This window comes from Gavia stellata, chromosome 2 (genome assembly GCF_030936135.1).
Source record: "Gavia stellata isolate bGavSte3 chromosome 2, bGavSte3.hap2, whole genome shotgun sequence".
Taxonomy (NCBI): Eukaryota; Metazoa; Chordata; class Aves; order Gaviiformes; family Gaviidae; genus Gavia; species Gavia stellata.
In genome coordinates this window covers 24,799,231-24,817,723 of record NC_082595.1, presented here as the reverse complement: position 1 = coordinate 24,817,723, position 18,493 = coordinate 24,799,231, and the positions used below count along the sequence as shown (strand labels likewise).

General features: G+C 42.8%; 1 protein-coding gene across 1 annotated transcript in view; it reads left to right on the top strand.

The window, feature by feature from the left end:
- KIF26B (kinesin family member 26B) overlaps window positions 1–18,493 on the top strand; it is a 300,351-nt gene that overhangs the window by 72,437 nt on the left and 209,421 nt on the right. The gene's annotated exons all lie outside the window — the stretch shown is intronic.

Here is an 18,493-nt window from a genome sequence, read left to right as displayed (position 1 = left end):
TTTAATTTACAGCTGAAAGATGCTTGCATACTGCTGTGGTGAGTGTAGTAGAACTTAGGCAAAACAGAATGTCCAAATCCACTTCCATAATGTCTGTTCACTAGTGTTTGTTTCACTTAGATCAACACTCTTCATCTATTAATGGGGCTGTTTCTGCGCCGTACCTAAGAAAATAAATTAGCTATTAAAATCTTCATTGCGTGCACAGCTGAGCTGTGAGGATGTTGGTTAGAAGCTCCGTTAGTAAAAATTAAAATCTTGAGCAGCAGCACTTGAAAAGTTATGGAGCTTTTCAAACTATGCCCCAGTTGAAAGGTTGATATTCATGAGCTGTTTTGAAGAAGTGGACACAGAGGAAGCAAATAACTAACTAACTGGACTGTGTTAATTTGCTCAGATATTTGATCAAAGGTTGCTTATGTAAAGAGAACTTGGTAAAAGGGAGGGCCCCAGGAATTTGCTTCTCTGTTTGTTCCTTTTGGAAAGGGAAAATAAAATGCCCCAAGAACCTCATTTTCCTAATTTAAACTTCTCTAATTTTAAATGAGAACATGATTTTATCCATTTTGCAGAGAAAGTGGAAAAGGGAGTTAATTCTCAGCATGCAGCAATCTCCTAGCATTTCCTTAGTGGTAACTGTTATGTGCTACATTCACTGATAATGGTTTGAAGTGCCATATACAAAGCAATTCTACGTTTTATGGGAGGTTTTTTTTAATTCACAAAATGCTAGAAAAAAGTAAAGTTGTTGCATATTTGTGCAGTACTTATAGAAGAGTGGAGGAGTAAACAAAAACTTGGGGCCTTTGTGAGGAGCAAAATGGAAAGAGATTCAGTCCTGGAATTTGGTCCTAATGGAAATAGCGTGAGCAAGACCAGGCCCTGAGTGTTTAAAAGGATATAGAGCATGTTAAAGACCTAAAGACTTGCTCTTGTCTGACTGCAATACAAGTTGTTTATAGTTAGAGGCAAAAAATTGTATTCTTTCCTGCTCTTGCAAGATTTAGTTTCTTTTGGTTAGTATTTTATATTAAAAAAGCCTAACGTGTTTCAAATTAGGGTAATTTGAGGTTTTGGATAGGAGCTCTCTAATAAACATAATCAAGAAAAGCTGTTTCATGCAGTAAGTCACATAATATCTGGATTTGTTACTATGCTTTTCTTCCCTGTCTCCTCCGCCCAACCAATATGAGAATAGTCTACAGTTATTTTTAGCTTTATAGGGTTGCTATTTTATTTTAATTTTTTTAGCCACTTGCATATTGCAGTGGTATCTTGACTTCTGAAAAGTTTCTGGTAGCTGGAAACCCTGGGGAGCTCAGAGGGGCAGGAAAGTGTTAGGGGGTGGCAGTAAAGGGAAAGAGGAGGGGCTCAGCACTCACAGCTGTTTATCCGCATGATGCCTCTGTGCTCTCTGAGAGCAGAATTGAGAGAATGGTATAGCAAATATCTTTTTGAAAACTGAATTTTGTAATGGTGTCAAGGCTCACTGGTCCAAGTCAGAGAGCTCCACAGCTGTGAACAGGGTGCTGCGGGTCTGCAGCATGGGTACTCGGACACCAGGTTTGTTGCCCAAGCCTTTCTACAGCTGAGTGGTAGGTATGACACCCATTTCCCTCCCATGGGATTTTCTGCACACAGGACTGCTGTGACACCACTTAAAATTATCATCTTGGTAGGTTCTTATATTATTTACTTCTGTTTTCACAGACTTGTTTTAATATGAAATTAACAGGCCTTTGCAGAAGACAAAGTGACAAAATTTCTGTAGCTTACTGCACATTATGAGCCATTGCAGTTAAAATACATCCCTCCCTGTGGAAGTGCTTTACAGCCTTGTATGGCTACATGAGAAATCACCAGATTGCAGACCACTTGCTTTACCCTAAAAAATCCTTTCTGTTTTAGACTTTGCACATAGTGGCCTCGGCAACTTATTTCTTGGCTTTAGCTCATGAGTGGTATGCTAAAAGCTGCAAATGAAACATGACATAGGAATTACTTTGTGGGGATGAGACCTGAAAGGCATTTTAATGCATCGAGTCAAGAATAGGCTTAAGACTTAAGGCAGTGTCCCAAATCTAGTGGGACCTGTCAGCAGGATGATGGCTGCTTCCCACCCAGGCAGAGTATTTACCAAAGGGCTGCACTGCACCAGTTTGCACACTTGCTCCTGTTTTGGAGTGTGCCACAATGTATTTGACAGTAGACATGATCATATGTGTTCTGAGCTCGGTTTGTACATGTACAGTAGGTGATCTCTGCTCTGTCACTGTAAAGGAAGCCTGAGGATTTCCTCTTCTGGGGAAGGAAGGGAGAATGACTTTTAGTAATGGTGGTTGCTGTGATGAGTCTTCACATTGGCCTCCCAGGTGCCAGCATAGCAAGTATGCCTAAAGACAGGGAATATTTAGGAATCATGTCCCAAATAGTAGTTTGAACTCTGGATGGGTTTTGCACCTTGCTCAGTTTGCTGTATCTGTTCCACCAGGTACTGTAGCCCACACAGAGATCTGGATTGCTCCAAAAGAAATGAGAAAAAGTGTTAGGAGTTTCTATCTGAATATCAGGAAACACTTTCACCGTGAGGGTGGCTTAGCACTGGCACAGGTTGCCCAGAGAGGTTGTGGAGTCTCCCACCTTGGGGATAGTCAAAAGCTGTCTGGATATGTTTCTGGGCAGCCTGCTCTAGATGGCCCTGCTTGAGCAGGGGAGTTGGATCAGCTGACCTTCAGAGGTCCCTTCCAACCTCAACTGTTCTGTGCGTCTGTCACTTTGCTTCCCTCACTCAGATTCTACCAAGTACTCTTGGCTCAGCCAAAACTGGGGACTCGGCAAGGAGAGTATAGGAAATGCATGTTTTTGCGTTTTCTGTTTGGGTCTGATGTTGTCAGGAGGAGTCAGAATTATTTATTCATTGAACTGCAAATTCCCTCCTTGAATTTAAAAATGCTTCTAAATTTCATGATTAAGAGGAATAACGTGTACTGTCTTCAAACCTTTGAGATTTACTTTTGTATTGTCCTCTGAAAACTGACTTTATATGTTATTAAGTAGCAAAAGAGATGTTCTGTGTCAATTTTTTAAATGCTAATGTGAACATGAGGAAACTAGCCATAACAGAGTTCAGGACAGAGACATTTCAATGCTTATTTGTGTGTAAGAGAGCTGGGAACACCTTACGCATCTGACATAGCTGACATTGCTGCCAAGAATAAATGTGAAAAGGCTTGCATACGAAGCCTGGCTGGGAACAGGGACAGGAGGTGGGCTGGGGAATCAGAGGTTCACGTCTATTCTGGAAGATGGTGTAAAGTGTTCTAGCTGTGTAGGTATAACTCTCCCAAGAAATAAAATCACCTTAATATGCAGTAGTGTATTCAATGTTTAATTTAAAAAAAGAATCCATAAAGACTCTGAATGTATATACAGACATGAAACTTGCTACATTTACTTGTTATATTTACACTGGATACCAAGTGATGTCTCTGTAATCCTTCTCTTTCCATGTCCCTTAAGTTTTACATAATAAATTCACAAAATGCTTTAGAAGTGGATGCCAAAAAAGGTCTCTGGTGGAATTTTGTGAGGATGCCAGAAAACATTCTATGGATGGTAACATGGGAGAGTGAGTTAAATTACAATACTAAACGCAGGGTTTAGTTGAGAACACCAAAAGCATTTAAAATTGGGGCAGAAGGGGAGGGAGAGGGAGTTGGAATTCCCAGTATCTCTAGACTGCTAGTCTCTGTGGTAATCAGTGGAGTCCTCAATGCAGACTCTGTAAACATTAATAAAAAAAAAGATCCCAGTGTTCCAGTATCACTTCTGGAAAAACCTTGAAGACCTTACATGTAGCTTGTGTAGTGTTGATAAAATATGTGAAATAATTTCAGACAGAGACTATGAGCTGGAGCCACAGTTCTGTTTATTAATATCAAGCTGTACAAATATTTGCAAAAATAGCTCAAATGCTTGTAATGAAAAATATATGAGTGATTTGATTGTGCAATGCAACTATATTTCCACCCATAAACTTGAAGTATGGGTAACAAAAAACCCCCCTCCACTTTAAACGTACTAAGTGGGGCCACAGTATACTTCCAAAATGGTCTGTTGGCATATAAGAATCAGGTGCTTACATACAGCTCCCAGTTTGCAAGTGCAGTTTGGTTTTGCTATGGGACATATCTAGTATTCTTGCTGGCTTTAGTAGTGCAATATCTTAGGGCTCTTGTGCCTGTGTTACTCTGCTCATAAGAAAAAGTGAATACAAAGAAATGAGTGGATTATTGTAGGGCAGTCTCTATGCTTTGCTTTGCCAAGGTCCTGTGTAGAAGGGCTGACAACAGAGATTCTGTTCCTTTTTTTTTTTTTAAATATTTTGATTACTTGGTGGCTGCCTCTTTCTTTCTTTTTTCTTTTTTCTTTTTTTCCCTTTTTTTCTTTTTTCTTTTTCTTTTTTCTCTTTTTTCCTCCTCCCCTCCCATAAGAAAGCCCATGTGATCTTTGAGGAGAATTTGTCTCTTCTAACACATGGAATATCTAAAGCTAGGCCTCAGGTTTAGAGGTAGCGGCAGTGAATTTCAAGAAGCCGTATAAGGTGGCAATTTCTGATTTGGAAGTCTGGTTTTGGATGTATTAAATAGGTCAGTTGAATTTGGGGGACTTGTATTTGGTTGTGTTGATGCCCCATAATGATTGATCATTTCCCATGCAAGATTAGTCATATTCAGAGGTGCATGGCAAGAGCCAAGTAAATGACACTCCTTTGCCAAAAGGGAGACTTGTCCTTCTGACTGGTGGTGCTGCTGCTGCACTAAGCAGGTTTGGCATAAAACAGCCTATACATGATGGTGTCCAACAAGGCCTGGAGAAACTCAGGTTCCCTGCTCAGGTCCGTGCCCTCAACAATTACGATGGGTTTCTACCTGTATTGGGTTTGCGTGGCAAGGTTTTGGTAGCGGGGAGGGGGCTACAGGGGTGGCTTCTGTGAGAAGCTGCTAGAAGCTTCCCCTGTGTCCGACAGAGCCAATGCAGCCGGCTCCAAGACAGACCCACCGCTGGCCAAGGCCAAGGCCGAGCCAGTCAGCGACGGTGGTAGCGCCTCTGGGATAACAGATTGAAGAAGGGGGAAAACAACTGCACAACGGCAGCCGGAGAAGAGGGGAGCGAGAGTATGTGAGAGAAACAGCTCTGCAGACACCAAGGTCAGTGAAGAAGGAGGGGGAGGAGGTGCTGCAGGTGCTGAGCAGAGGTTCCCCGGCAGCCCGTGATGAAGACCACGGTGAGGCAGGCTGTCCCCCTGCAGCCCACGGAGGTCCACGGCGGAGCAGATATCCACCTGCAGCCCGTGGAGGACCCCACGGCGGAGCAGGGGGATGCCCGAAGGAGTCTGTGACCCCGTGGGCAGGCCGTGCTGGAGCAGGCTCCTGGCAGGACCTGTGGACCCGTGGAGAGAGGAGCCCACGCTGGAGCAGGTTTGCTGGCAGGACTTGTGACCCCACGGGGGACCCATGCTGGAGCCATCTGCTCCTAAAGGACTGTACCCCGTGGAAGGCAGCCACGCTGGAGCAGTTTGTGAAGAACTGCAGCCCGTGGGAAGGACTCGCGTTGGAGAAGTTCGTGGAGAGCTGCCTCCCGTGGGGGGGACCCCACGCTGGAGCAGGGGAAGAGTGTGAGGAGGAAGGAGCGGCAGAAACAATGTGTGATGAACTGACCGCAACCCCATTCCCCATCCCTCTGTACCACTCAGGGGGAGGAGGTAGAGAAAATCAGGAGTGAAGTTGAGCCCGGGAAGAAGGGAGGGGTGGGAGGAAGGTGCTTTTAAGATTTGGTTTTATTTCTCATTATCCTACTCTGATTTGATTGGTAGTAAATTAAACTAATTTCCCCAAGTCAAGTCTGTTTTGCCCGTGAGGGTAATTGGTGAGTGATCTCCCTGTCCTTATCTCGACCCACGAGCCATTTGTCATATTTTTCTCTCCTCTGTCCAGCCGAGGAAGGGGATTGATACAGTGGCTTTGGTGGGCACCTGGTGTCCAGCCAGGGTCAACCCACTACACTACCAGGCAAGTGGATTAAGGCCACAACATCAAGGCATGCAGAGAGTGATTTCTCTCACCAGTTCCCAGCTCTGCAGCCTTCCCCTACCTTTCCTGTTGCAGCCTTCATACTTGCCTTGCTCCTCGGGAGCTGCCTAACCTCAGCTGCATTGTGTGGAGAAGGAGAGGTGGTGGCAGCACTGACTTCACCTGACCCAAAATTCCTCCATGCCCACACCTGCTTGTGGTGAGCTGGACGTTGGGCCCACAAATGACACAGTGATGGCTGCTCAGCAGCACACCTTCTGCAAGAAGAATAGACAGTATGTCTTATCTTGACACTCCTGAAGCTTCTGCCTGAAGACAATGCAGCTTCTGAGGAGATGGAGGTTTTGCACCCCAGAAGGCTGCTCTGCCAAATGCTGTTGGCCTAAAGGGGTGCAGCATTACTGCTGTGTGGAGAGAATGGTGCAGCAGTTGGGAAGGATCTAATGAGTGAATCCTGGTGGAACACAGCTCTGGGGTTTTATAACCACAAGATACAACCTCATGTTTGGCAGTCTTTCTTTGCAAGGTTACATGGTTCCCCTGCCAGGTGTCACAGCTGAAGTGTCCATGTTGCTCCTCATGGCTTATCTACGAGTTGCAGGCACCACGGTCCGGGTTCCAGATACTGCTGTGGGAGCTGGCTGCAAAGAACAAGCACAATGCTTCGTATTGCCATGCTTTGTGAATCTAGCTTAAAGCCATAGGGGCACCTGTAATCACTGCTGATCTGCTCAGACTCCTTCTGCCCACCCACTCTCACTCTGTCTCCATCTCAGTGTGGCTCTTCTGCTACAGCATTAGAAATAATGAGGTTTGGTGCTAATTCCAAGACACTGTGCTCCTTAGCCTGTGCCCCATCTGCTTCAGGGAAGAACAAAGCAATCTCTGAAGGAACTGCCCAGGTCTGTGTGAATCAGAAGGAGTAGAGATATGCATGAGAGGTAAATAGAGACTAATAATAAATTAATGAGACCCAGACTCCAGAAATGAAACTAAGGAAAATAAGGTAATGCAGTGTTAGGAGAGCTTTCTATCTCACAATTGAAGCTGGATTTATTTACTCTTTTATTTCTGAATATGTAGCTTTCAGCTATTCAGACAAAAATAAATTGAAGCCAGTACAATAATAACTCCTTGTTTCCCCCTTCCCTGCACTGTTTTTCCTTGAAGTATCTTTCCAGGATGATGTTGTCACTACTCTTGTTTTCTTTTGGGATCTAAATCCAGGTGTCAGCTTGTCTGTCAATACATAACAAAGTAGATTTTTTTTTTTTCCAGGTTGTATGAATTATGCAGGTATGTAGATTTTATAATGTGTTTACTAATCAATGGTTGCTGAAATTCTTACAAGGTATTTTAGGAGGCAATTGGGTTACCCTACTGATCATAAATTTTTTTTTTTTTAAGGCAGTATATCTAAGTTTTCTTAAATTGGGTTTGATTTCTGAATGTATAGAGCTGAATCAGTAGGGGAGAACCTGGAGCCTGAGTTTAGAGGGTTGCTTTGTAGATTAATTGCAGAAGATGCCCTTGGGTAGGGAGAAAGAGTGGATAGCCTTATGCAGTGTATTTCAGGAGCAGTGCCATAGTGGCCGTAGCTACCTCTAAAACTAACAGCTTCATCCTTTCAGATGCCATTCCCGTTTCCCTGTCGATTATGCTGTGACTGGGTACACAAGGAGCCCTGTTTTAGTCTGAAGTCATGATCAGTGTCTTTAATCTTTGTAAAGGTTGGAAGTCCATTCTCCTCCCTGCTGGTTAGAGGGCTTTTCAGCTGACACTGTAACCTGAGGAACATTGTATTTTGGTTTGAGGCTGGCTAATGTTACCAGGCTCTACTGGAAGCTTTTTCTCCCCCCCCCCCTTCCTTTTTTTTTCTTTTTTTTTTTTTTCTTTTGCGTGGCTCACTTGGGGGCTATTTGGAAAAAGATTTGTAATCTTAGCCTTCATCAGACCACACAAGTCAAGGGGCTGATCCCCTCTTGGGCTTGTCAGCAGTCAGCTTATTCAGGACAGAATGTGAGCTGTGGTGGGAGTGGGGGAGGCATGTTTTTAGCCCACACTTGTAGAAGGGTGTTATGGGGGGGCCAGTAACACCGTGCTGTTTGGCAGTGAGGGCTCATTATGTGCCTGTCCCCTGTGGTCCCACAGCAAGGGCTTGAGACTTCTGTTTGTGGTGAATGGATGTGGGGAGGGGAGTGCTTGGCCTCCTTCAGCTCTGAATACTTTTATTGAGACCCTGGTGAGAACGCTTTCCAGCTAAGCCCTGTCGCATCCTCCACCATTTGAATTGCTAGGGAATTTGTGAGGGTGTGGAGGACAGGATACAGGCTGCGGAGGCTGTGACAGCGTGGGGTTGCACAGTGTGTGAGTACTTTTGAACAAACCCTATAGTCCTGAACTGAAACGATACCTACTTTTTGAGTTTGGGATGTTCTTTTTTTAATAGGTGACAACAACAAAAGAGGTTACTAGCTATACTCCAAAGCTCGCCTAATGTAACAAATCTGACTGTAAAGATATGTGTTGAAACAGAGCATTTACCAGCCTGGAGAAGCACCATGGTAAATGTTAGACCATGTTGCTTGCTGCTGGCTGAAAGTGTTCAGAAGCAGCAGTGTTCCCAGGGGGCTGACCAAGGCCCACAGAATCATATTGTACTCTATACCGACTTCAGTTGGCTTCAGATCCATGAAGGTTTCTGCTGTATCCACATCATCAGATGCCTGGTAGGCAAGTGACCCATCAGCCTCTGGACCCAAGGTAGTACCTTCTCTCAGAACAGCCATGCATCATGCAGCTGTTTCCACTTGAGTCACTGCTGGTGTGGTAGGTGTCTTCTGGATCATCTTGCGAGGGAGCAGCCAAAAGCAGGTCCTTTGGCATCTGCAAAAGCCACAGTGAGTGGAGTTGGAGCTTTCTTCTCATGTAAAGCCACACTCAGCAGTCTGACAGCTTCCATCCTGACCACAGCTTATCTTCCCCACGCATCTTCCTGCACTCATCAGCCCCTTAAACCCAGTCTCTGTCACCTACACTTGGCACAAAATGCCAAATCCTGTGCAATCCCTGCCTCAGCAGATGCAGACAGAGTCTGCTGAATTGGAGCCGAAGCATATGGTGAAGTATACAGATTAGTTTATAGTTTGTGTAGAAAGTCACACAGAGACACAGTTTAATGAAATTTAGCAGGTATGTTTGCAGCAGACTTAAGAGAAAAAGGCTGTGTGTTATGGGCTTGTCATAACACACATTCTATCACTTGAGCTGTGTTGGCAGAGTTGAACAGTGCAACTGCCCCAAGGCTGGAGAACAGAGCTTTGCCTGATGAAAAGGTGTCCTATGCACTGCAGTTTATCCTCATACTGTATGTGAGACAGTCGTGACAGTGTAATTCTGTTCCCACTGAGAGTTGGCAGATTCTTGTTACTTTCATTAGTTTTTTTGAGGATCTTGTTTTTCTTCTTCCTTCCCTTTGCATAAGCCAAATATTTATACCGTGTTAACCAAATGTAAGCTGATCTTGCAACTGGACTGGAAACCTGCAAACTGCTTTGCTCCTGAAATCATTCCCGTCTGAAAAGCTGAGGTGTGCTCCTGTTTCCTGCCCTGTATACTAGATGGAATAAACGTTCTTTCATGGCTGCTCTAACATCCTTAGATTTCTTTGACTGCATGGAGGTTGGGGGCACTCAGCACCCTCTAAGACAAAGACTTTAACTTGTGTGATGCATTTTTGTTTTTTTCACGTCTGTAATATTTTTGTACAAGCATAAAAATGGTATCAATACATCTACAGTATTGTACATGAGAAATGTATAGAATATGGGGGCATCAGAAGTGATAAAATTCTAGGGAGAGAAGTGTATTTACATATACAAATTTGACTTCCAAAGAAAAGTCTTTGATATGTTACATTTCATTTTAGGGGTTCCAGGGATCACAGGCAGTAATTACAAGTGATTCCATGTGCGCAAAAGAAATTAAGCAAAAACAAAAATTAGACAATTTGGTAATTAGATCGTTAACAAGCTCTTAATATAACTGTATTAATGGAAACAGCTATAAATACAAAACTCTATTTGGTTACCGTCTGGTATTACATCAAAGCTGAGGATCTTTCATATGCAAGCATAAGCCACCCTGAGATAATGTGAAACTGTTAGAACAAAATTTCAATGGGTTGCACTGGCATTTTTCTTTTCTCAGTTCGTATTATTACTAAAAACAAAACCAAGTGCTAATAAAAATAATGAGTAATGTCATGCACATCCAAAGTGGTAAGTATGGTATCAATTAACCTGAAGCTGGGATTAGTGAACAGAGTGAGGCGGAGTGTCACGGCTGAGGGGCAGGAGAAGGGTCAAAGGGTATCTGCTGGGTTTGGGAGCTGTGCACCTGATAAGCCTGGTGAGCCTGAGGCTGGACTGTAAAAGGCTGCGCAAACCAGGGGAGGGAGCATGGGCATTGTATTGCTGGCAGGAAAGGAACAGGATGGTAGTGCTTTTCCCTCTCTGAGGAAAAAACTGTGACTGAGTCACTGAAATGTAGTTTGATCTTGGATATGATGGGAGTTTGAAGAATCCCGAGGCAGGAGCAAGCAGGGCAGCCCTTTCGTGGGTGGCATGGCTTGGGGTGAGAAGGAGATGGTAAATGATAACAGGCCAAATGTTACTGAGGGGGAAAGATTCAGCAGATTGAAGTGAGACTGTGAGAGCCTGTATGGCTAGACAGCAGGGGACATTAGCTGCTTGGGGAGCAAGTGGCTGTCAGCACCAGGTATGTGACTACTATTTAAAGCAGCAGCTCACTGCAGGCCTGGTATGTGTCAAGGAGGATGTTTCAGACAGGTGCTGTCAAACCTCAGAGTTTCTTACAGGATGCTCTTACGCAACTTCTGTCCACCCGAAACACAGCATAAAGTCTTTTGGGAAAGCAGGGTGGCATACAACACATTAATAGAGATGTTGTGATCTTCCTTCTAGGTGAGTAATTCCGTATCTTTGCTGACCCCATCAGTAGACCTTCAGATTATTTGTATCAGAAATTAGTTGGAAAAAAAAATAATCCTTTCATAGATCATTGCCTTGATTTCTCCTCTCCCTCTCCTTCGTCCCCCCCAATTCTCACCACCAGCTTCAGGTAGGTATCTCATCTTTTCCCCCTGCAACCTCAAGGGTTGCACAGTGATCTGGGACTGTTCTCCATGGTCTTAACTAACCCTCCAGCTTTCACACTGTCCACTTGCTTGATCCTGGGTGCATTCACATGAAGGAAATAACTCCTAAAGAAGGCATGTAACAGCTCTGCAGATGCTGAGGTGCATGTTCTCTGATGCATGCCATTTGTAGATGTGCTGAAGCTGAATAGATTTGATAAAAAATGTTACATACTGAATAACTCTTTTGAGAATGCTAAGTTATGAAATAAAAAAACACAGTAATTTTTCTAATTATTGTTTGCCTAAAATAAAAGGGATATGATTCTCATGTTTGAAAAGCAGTTACAAGAGGTTTCAGCTTGCTACAAGCCTCTTTATACTTACTGTTCTCCTGATTTATATAGGTGTCACAAATACTGTCCTGACCTTCACATTTGTGATACTTAGTTACCGTTCTTCAGGTATGACAGCTGTTTGAGAAATCACTGGTTACAATGTCAATAATAGCTCAGTGCTGGCATTCATCAAAGAACCGTAATGCTCTTCTCACAGGAAAAGCAAGCTAAACTTTGAAAATGTGGAGGTGTGTCAGAACAGTAATTGCTACTGTAGCCTGGTTACTCAAAGAGGTTCAAGTGATCTGTTGATTTGATGCTTATCAAAGCTTGGAATAATGGGGAAGTTTGAAAGGATCAAAGAAAAACTAATGTTATTCCAGTATTTTAGCAAGTCTGGCCCATGTAATCATAGGTCAGTCATGCTTCATGCTTATCCCAGATGGGCTTGAAAGGGTTGGTAACAGGATATCAACAATAAAGAATGTTTTCTTTGTGAATGGCAATCAGAAGGATTTTATGAAAAAAGGTATCATCACATTTGCCACATTGGTGAGGAGTGAGACTAAACATTTGGTTGATAAAGCTAACTGTTCATAAGCTCTTGAAAGCACCTCATTCTAACAATAGTCAGGTCAAATTTGTAGCTGGCCCCCAGTTGAGTGAAAAGGCAGCAATAGCAACTGAGTTCTGTGTAGTGATTGGAAATCTGAGCAAAAATGCATCTGTGATACATCTGGGTTGCATGCATGACACAAGACTGCTTATAGCAATGATGCAGAGAAGTACCAGGGGGTCAAGGTGAATAATCAGTTGAACACAGGCTCATAGTGTGCTCTGGTGGCTAAGAAAGCAAATGCAATCCTTCAACTTTCAGGCAGGAAAATACAAAGCAAGGAAGAGAGAATGGAGCTGCTGCTTTTTCCCGCACAAGTGACGAGGCCTCTGCAATTCTGTATTTGCTTCTATTCTTTATGCTATAAAAAGGGTGCTGACAAATTCTGCCCCTTCAGCAACAGCTGAGTTTGTCTACCACATAGCTGTAGAAGAAGCTTCCCTCCAGGACACCCTATGCGTGCTGTGGCCACAGATTCAGTCTGGGTTGCAGAGCTCTAGACAACTGCATAGCAGAGCTCATTGGGAAAGTCTTGGATTTGCACCACTGAATGTATATTTAGATTTTCCTACTGCTATTTCATCTCTTCTTCCCAACCCAATTAAAAATCTGGCTGCTGTCTAGCTATCAAATGCTAACACAAACACCTGTGTGCCAGATGTATACAGCTGTAAGTCCATCAGTGCTGATCCATCATCAGAGCCACAAGGCAATCCATGGAGCAATTAGGAAACACTTTTTGTTTTTCCCCTTCTTCTGTTCCTCCTCCCCATTTTTAATCCTCCTGTTTTTCCAGGGTTTTCTCTCTTCTGCTTCCTGCTGCTGCAAGTTTGTAAGGTGAGCCTTGCTCAGACTTTCTGTCTCTTTCAGGTAAGAAAACAGAGAGCCTAAACCAAAGGAGTACATTTTTCTGGCTGAAAAGTGGCTGGTTTATACTGATGAATGTTAAATTATAAAAGTCCAAATGTCAGTAGTATGTGCCAGCTCAAGAAAAACACCTTGAAAATAGTAATGTTGTGAGACAGGATTAATATTCGATTTTTTCCTTCCTCCCCCTCCCTGAAAAGAACTGGTCCCTCAGAGGTGTTCTGAAGATACTGACTGTAGGACAGGGAGCACTCTCATGGCCTTTTTGAAACTGAAGGCTCAAGTCAGCAGCAGAAAGCAGTTCTTCAAGTTTGAGGGACAAAAATGGTAATAGTTAAAGAGGTCGGATATGGCAACACTGCAGAGGTTTTTACTGCAGCTGGTAAGACAGTCTCTTTACTAGGGCTTGCTGGAAACAGGCTACTGTAAAAAGCCTCTTTCTTATTTTGTTATGCTTTCCTCATGACCTCTGTCTCTCCTTTTGCCCAAGTTCCCTACTTAAACAGCTCTGCAGTTCAGGATTGCCTCCTCTTTCCTCACCCCAACATGTAGTAACAGTGCTTATGGGGGGATGTTCCTGCTGGGGAAAGGAGCGAGTTTCAGAAGGACAAGAGGGAAATATGTTCTCCTTTTCTAGCAAAGAAGGTGCTATGTACAGAGCAACAGAAAAAGGGAGGCCACCTCACTGCCCTCTTCATTTTGCTCACGTGCAAATTTGGCTTTTACTTACCAAAACACTGCTTGTGCTAGCGGAGATCCTGCCACCTTAGATAATTCAGATGATTCAGTCTTTACTTAGCAAAGCTAACTGATTTTTATCCAAGGGTTCCCAGATCAGTTTGATGGTACACAGCTATTAATTTATAGTCATAGTGTGTATCCTGTCCTGCTTATTTGAGGAAAAACTCCCATTGACTTCAGTTTATTTGAACATACTTTTGCTTTAATAGAAGTGGTGCCATTGTAACAGTGAGGAGCTGTTTTTCAACTGTTTGGTCTCTGGAATGCTGAAAACAGCAAATCTCTGAAATGTAGCCTAGAAGATGATAGGATATGTTTAAGTTAGGGTGCAGAGTCTCTTGTAAATTTACTTTCTAGAGGCACTTGGGTTATTTTCTAAGTATAATCTCTTTATTGGGCTGGAAAGTACACCCTCAAGAGAGAAAGGAGAGAGAGCAGAGGATTTAACTCCCCCACCCCCACCCCACCCCCCAAATAGAGATGAACCATGGCCTAACAGGATTGTGTTTAGAGCAGAGATGTTTGCACAGTCATGGAAAAACATGTGTTTTTTATCAGGGTTAAGGCTTTACTCCTACTAATGTTTCTTAATTAGTTCTTTTACTCCCCGCCTGTGGAGAATGAGAGTCTGGAAAACACACTTCTTACTGAGCAGAACGTTGATAGTTGCTTTCCCCTACTTCTCCCCTCACCTTGTGTAATGGATTACATACCAGCAGTCATTGCTGCCTGGACCCTTTTAGAAACAAAAGAACTCCGTGAGTCTTCTGTGAGCATCTTCAAGCGGAAGCAGACCTCTGACTTAGTTAGTATTGACTGCTTTGTTTTTCCCAGAAGAGCAATGAATAATATTGGTGTTGAAGAACACAAGTTGATAAGAAGGTCTTGAGATCCATTGTGTGGTCGAGTATTGACATAGGGTTACAATGTCTAACTTGTGTAGGCTGTAGTTGACCAAATCAAATACAGCTGAGCACAAAATCTTACAAAGTATGTCCTATATTAGCGTCTGCCTGCTGTGTTTGCAAAAAAGTAGTATGCATATGAGGTATTTGTATATGAATCTATGATCAGCTAGGTTCCATGTAACATACAAAAGTGCAAATTGCTTATCCTATTTCTTGCCTACCTCTCTGTCCACCAGTTGAGCTCTGCCTCCTTGCATCATGTCTCCTTGTGAGCTTTTTGCAAATGTATGTGTGAAACAGACTGTGCTTCATGCTGAAAGTGGTTGTGTGCTTCCTCTGTTGCGGATGTTGGGCATCAAGCTGGGTAGCAGGAAGGAAAGGATTATTCTGTTTATAGTCTGCTTTCTTAGTGATGGAGTTAAAATGTCATGAAAACTATACAGCAAGGTACAGATTTATGAAGGGAGACAGAAGAGAGGAGGATGCTTCTGCATTACCTTACATGATCATACAGTAGTGCCATTCCCGCTCCTCCATGAAGTCAGGACTGCATTTACCCCAGTACAACTGTCTGTGTGCTTCAGTGTTTCTTAATTAGTGCCTGTTTGCTGGGCACATTTTCACTGGGTGAAGCAAGAATTCCTCAGCACACCTGCCTATGATGGGTCTCTAAAAAGCAAAACTTCCTTCCCTTTTCTGTCTTTCCCATGTGGATTTTTAGTCCAGGACCAAAGATGAGGGATTAATTACTAGCTGGTTACAGTGGAGAAAATGAACAACCAAACATAGCTGGAATTGGTGTTTATTTGAGGTTGAACACTCAAAGGTAATGTGAAAAGGCTCTTTGCAACAAAGCTCAGTGTGCACTCTGTTTAGTTCACTGCTTGCCTTGTGCATTTACACTATGGTCTGTGTTGTGACTGGCCTCCTAAAGCTTTCAGACCTCTTACATGCCTGCATTTGTTTATTATAGGAATAGGAGTTTATAGTAATGCTGTTTATACTAAAGATGGGCGAGCCATTACAGCAATAAGGGAAACCATCATGAACCTTTGCCTTGAACTCAAACCAAACTCTTTTGTGATTTTTAAAGTTCTGTTTCAGTTTTCAGTGTCACTGCACTTTGTTCTGTCAGGACTGGAAATGAGTGCCAAAATATAAATGGTATTTCCAATGTCAACCTCAGATTTCACAAGCAAATCTGCTCTCATGCCAGGGAGTGTGAAGTTTCTTAGACCTCACAAGTTTCAGTAGTGAGTATGACCTTTCCAACTCCTGCTGCTTAGTGCAGCTAACTCAAAGTGCTTATCCAGTGAGATTTGCCCATCACTATTTCATATGGGACAAGACACTGTCATATGCCTATGGGACAAGATACTGTTTATTGAACTAATAAGCATTCCTGTGGGAATGTGTGCAGATGATTGCTTGCAGATGAAATACTGAAACAAAGTGCCATGTAGCTGCATTACCCTGCTATTCAAGCAAGGGTGTAGTGACTGTCCAGTTTTGGCCTCCTTTCTGCTAAATGAATCAGCTGACAGGCTTGCAACACTTCTGTGAAATTATAGTGGAGCTGCCCAGTGAAGAATAAGAAAGCAAACTCTCTTTTGGGCTCTATCAATCAGTTTTGTTTTGAGAACAAAATGTGTTTCTAGAACCTGAGTTTCTCCAAATTTATTTGCCGTCCTGTAGGCTTTTCTGTTTCATATTCCAGACTTGGATCCAGTGTTGAGCTATCCATTTAGCAGAGTCTAATAGATTAGTAGGGCCAATCTTGGGAGTGATCTATTCAGGTTGTGCCTGTTTTCCTCCTTTCTACTCCTGAGGAGGAACAGTCTTCCTTCCCTCTTTCCCTCTCTCTCTCTGTTTATTGTTGTATCAGAGAATGATCTGATGTTTGTTTTAACACTGAGATGAAGCTGAATTCACTGCTGTCCAGCACTCTTTAAAGTTGGTGTGCTACTTGAATATTTATATCATGCTGACATTTGCTTACTTTAGAGAAGGCTTTATTTCCTTGGAATATTTATCATAGTATCCAGGAATTTCCATGTTGAACTGCTGCTGGATCTGAATGTTGTATATAATTACCTGGGTTCAAGCCCAGTTGCCTAAGGGAAGTCAGCTTCCAAAGAACAACAGCTAGCTCTGTGGCATTATCTAGCTGAAGGAAGAGCTGGCAAGGATTTTTCCTGGACTGATGTGGAGCAGCTGGGAAAGAAGACTCACACCTCACTTCAGCTATATAGGTAGCTTTGTCCAGCTCATTATGGTAAAAATAGAGTCCTGTCCCTGCATACCTGGCATCATGGGTGGGGTTCCTATATCTGATGTGATCTGTTGACCTAGTTATGGTCTGGGATGGAAAATAAGATTTGACATCTTTTGCATCCTGTTTTTCCCCCTGATTTCCACCAGTCCCTTTCCTGAAGGTTAAGAGGGGAGGGTTGGTGCAGAATCCAGTTCCTGCCATCCTGACATGCTTTGATGCTCTGACTCCCTTTGTGCATAGGATAGAAATGACCAACTTGAGGTTTGATCAGATCTCAGCCTCCTGTTGTTTCCCATCAGCTTATATGACTCTCTTGGGCTTCTGGGGCTAGAACTGCTCTTTTGCTGCTGTGCATAAAGAGGCACCATGATTTATGAATCAATTAATCACTGCATGCTGAGGAGCTGTTCACGGTAGTTAAACAGTGAAAATAAAATGCTTGAGTATATAATAAAGACGGACCATAATGAATATGACCCTCTACCAATGAATTCTCTCCCTCTCTATATTATATCCCCTACCCATTCCTTCCCAGCACAACCAAACTATCAAGACATGAAATTTGTCTCTCTTGGATGGCATGGGGTTCATCAAATTACTTGATAAGGGTTGTATCTATTTGTGTAATTTCCACGCCCCACCACACATTCTTCCAGTCTGATTTCAGTTTGCTGCTAAAGCTGATAAAGCCACAAAGATGGAGAAAGAAAAAATATTTTGATACTACTGATTGTAAATCTTTTTGAGTAGTCATAAGAAAATCTACCAATAAGTGTCCGAAATTTAAGGAGGGGAAGGTGAAGTCTGCCCTGCCTGGTCTGTAAAGCCACAAAAATTTGGTGTGACATTTCCAAGAAATATTTATTTCCATCACATAACTGCACAAGAAATATTTCCATCACATAACTGTCATTGTTTGCTCTGTGTAACACACACATCATTTCTGTGTGTTTCTAAAATTGCACAACACTAAGAACTAGGTAAGTTTGGTAAAAGACCCCTGCTAAGACTGCTGTTTGGCTTCACAACTTACTGAAATGCTTTGCAATACAGGCCAGCATTCAATGACTGTAATCAGATCAGGGTGGCATATTGCTCTGTGGAGAGCACCACTGACGTTCAAAGATCTACCTGTGAGGTAGGGATATGAGGCAAGAGGTTTTTAAACCTGATCGCTTGGTTTTGCACCAGAACTATGGTTTCCACTAAGAAAATTGTTCATTACAAATTATTGACCGTATACATGTTCTATTTTCTAAATAAAAATATTGTTTTATTTCACATTGTCAGTTGATACTCAAAATAGTGGTATAACATTTCATTAACAAAAAAGGGTTTTTTTTCTGGCTGAAAAGTGTATTCTTCATAAATGAAATACTGAAAAGCTCTTGAAAACTTTATCAAATATCCATCTGTTTTGAATTCAGAAAAGGATTTTGGGAGAGTGATGGTACTTCTGTTTTTTTCATTTTTTCTTTATAGGCAGGCCTTGAAAGTT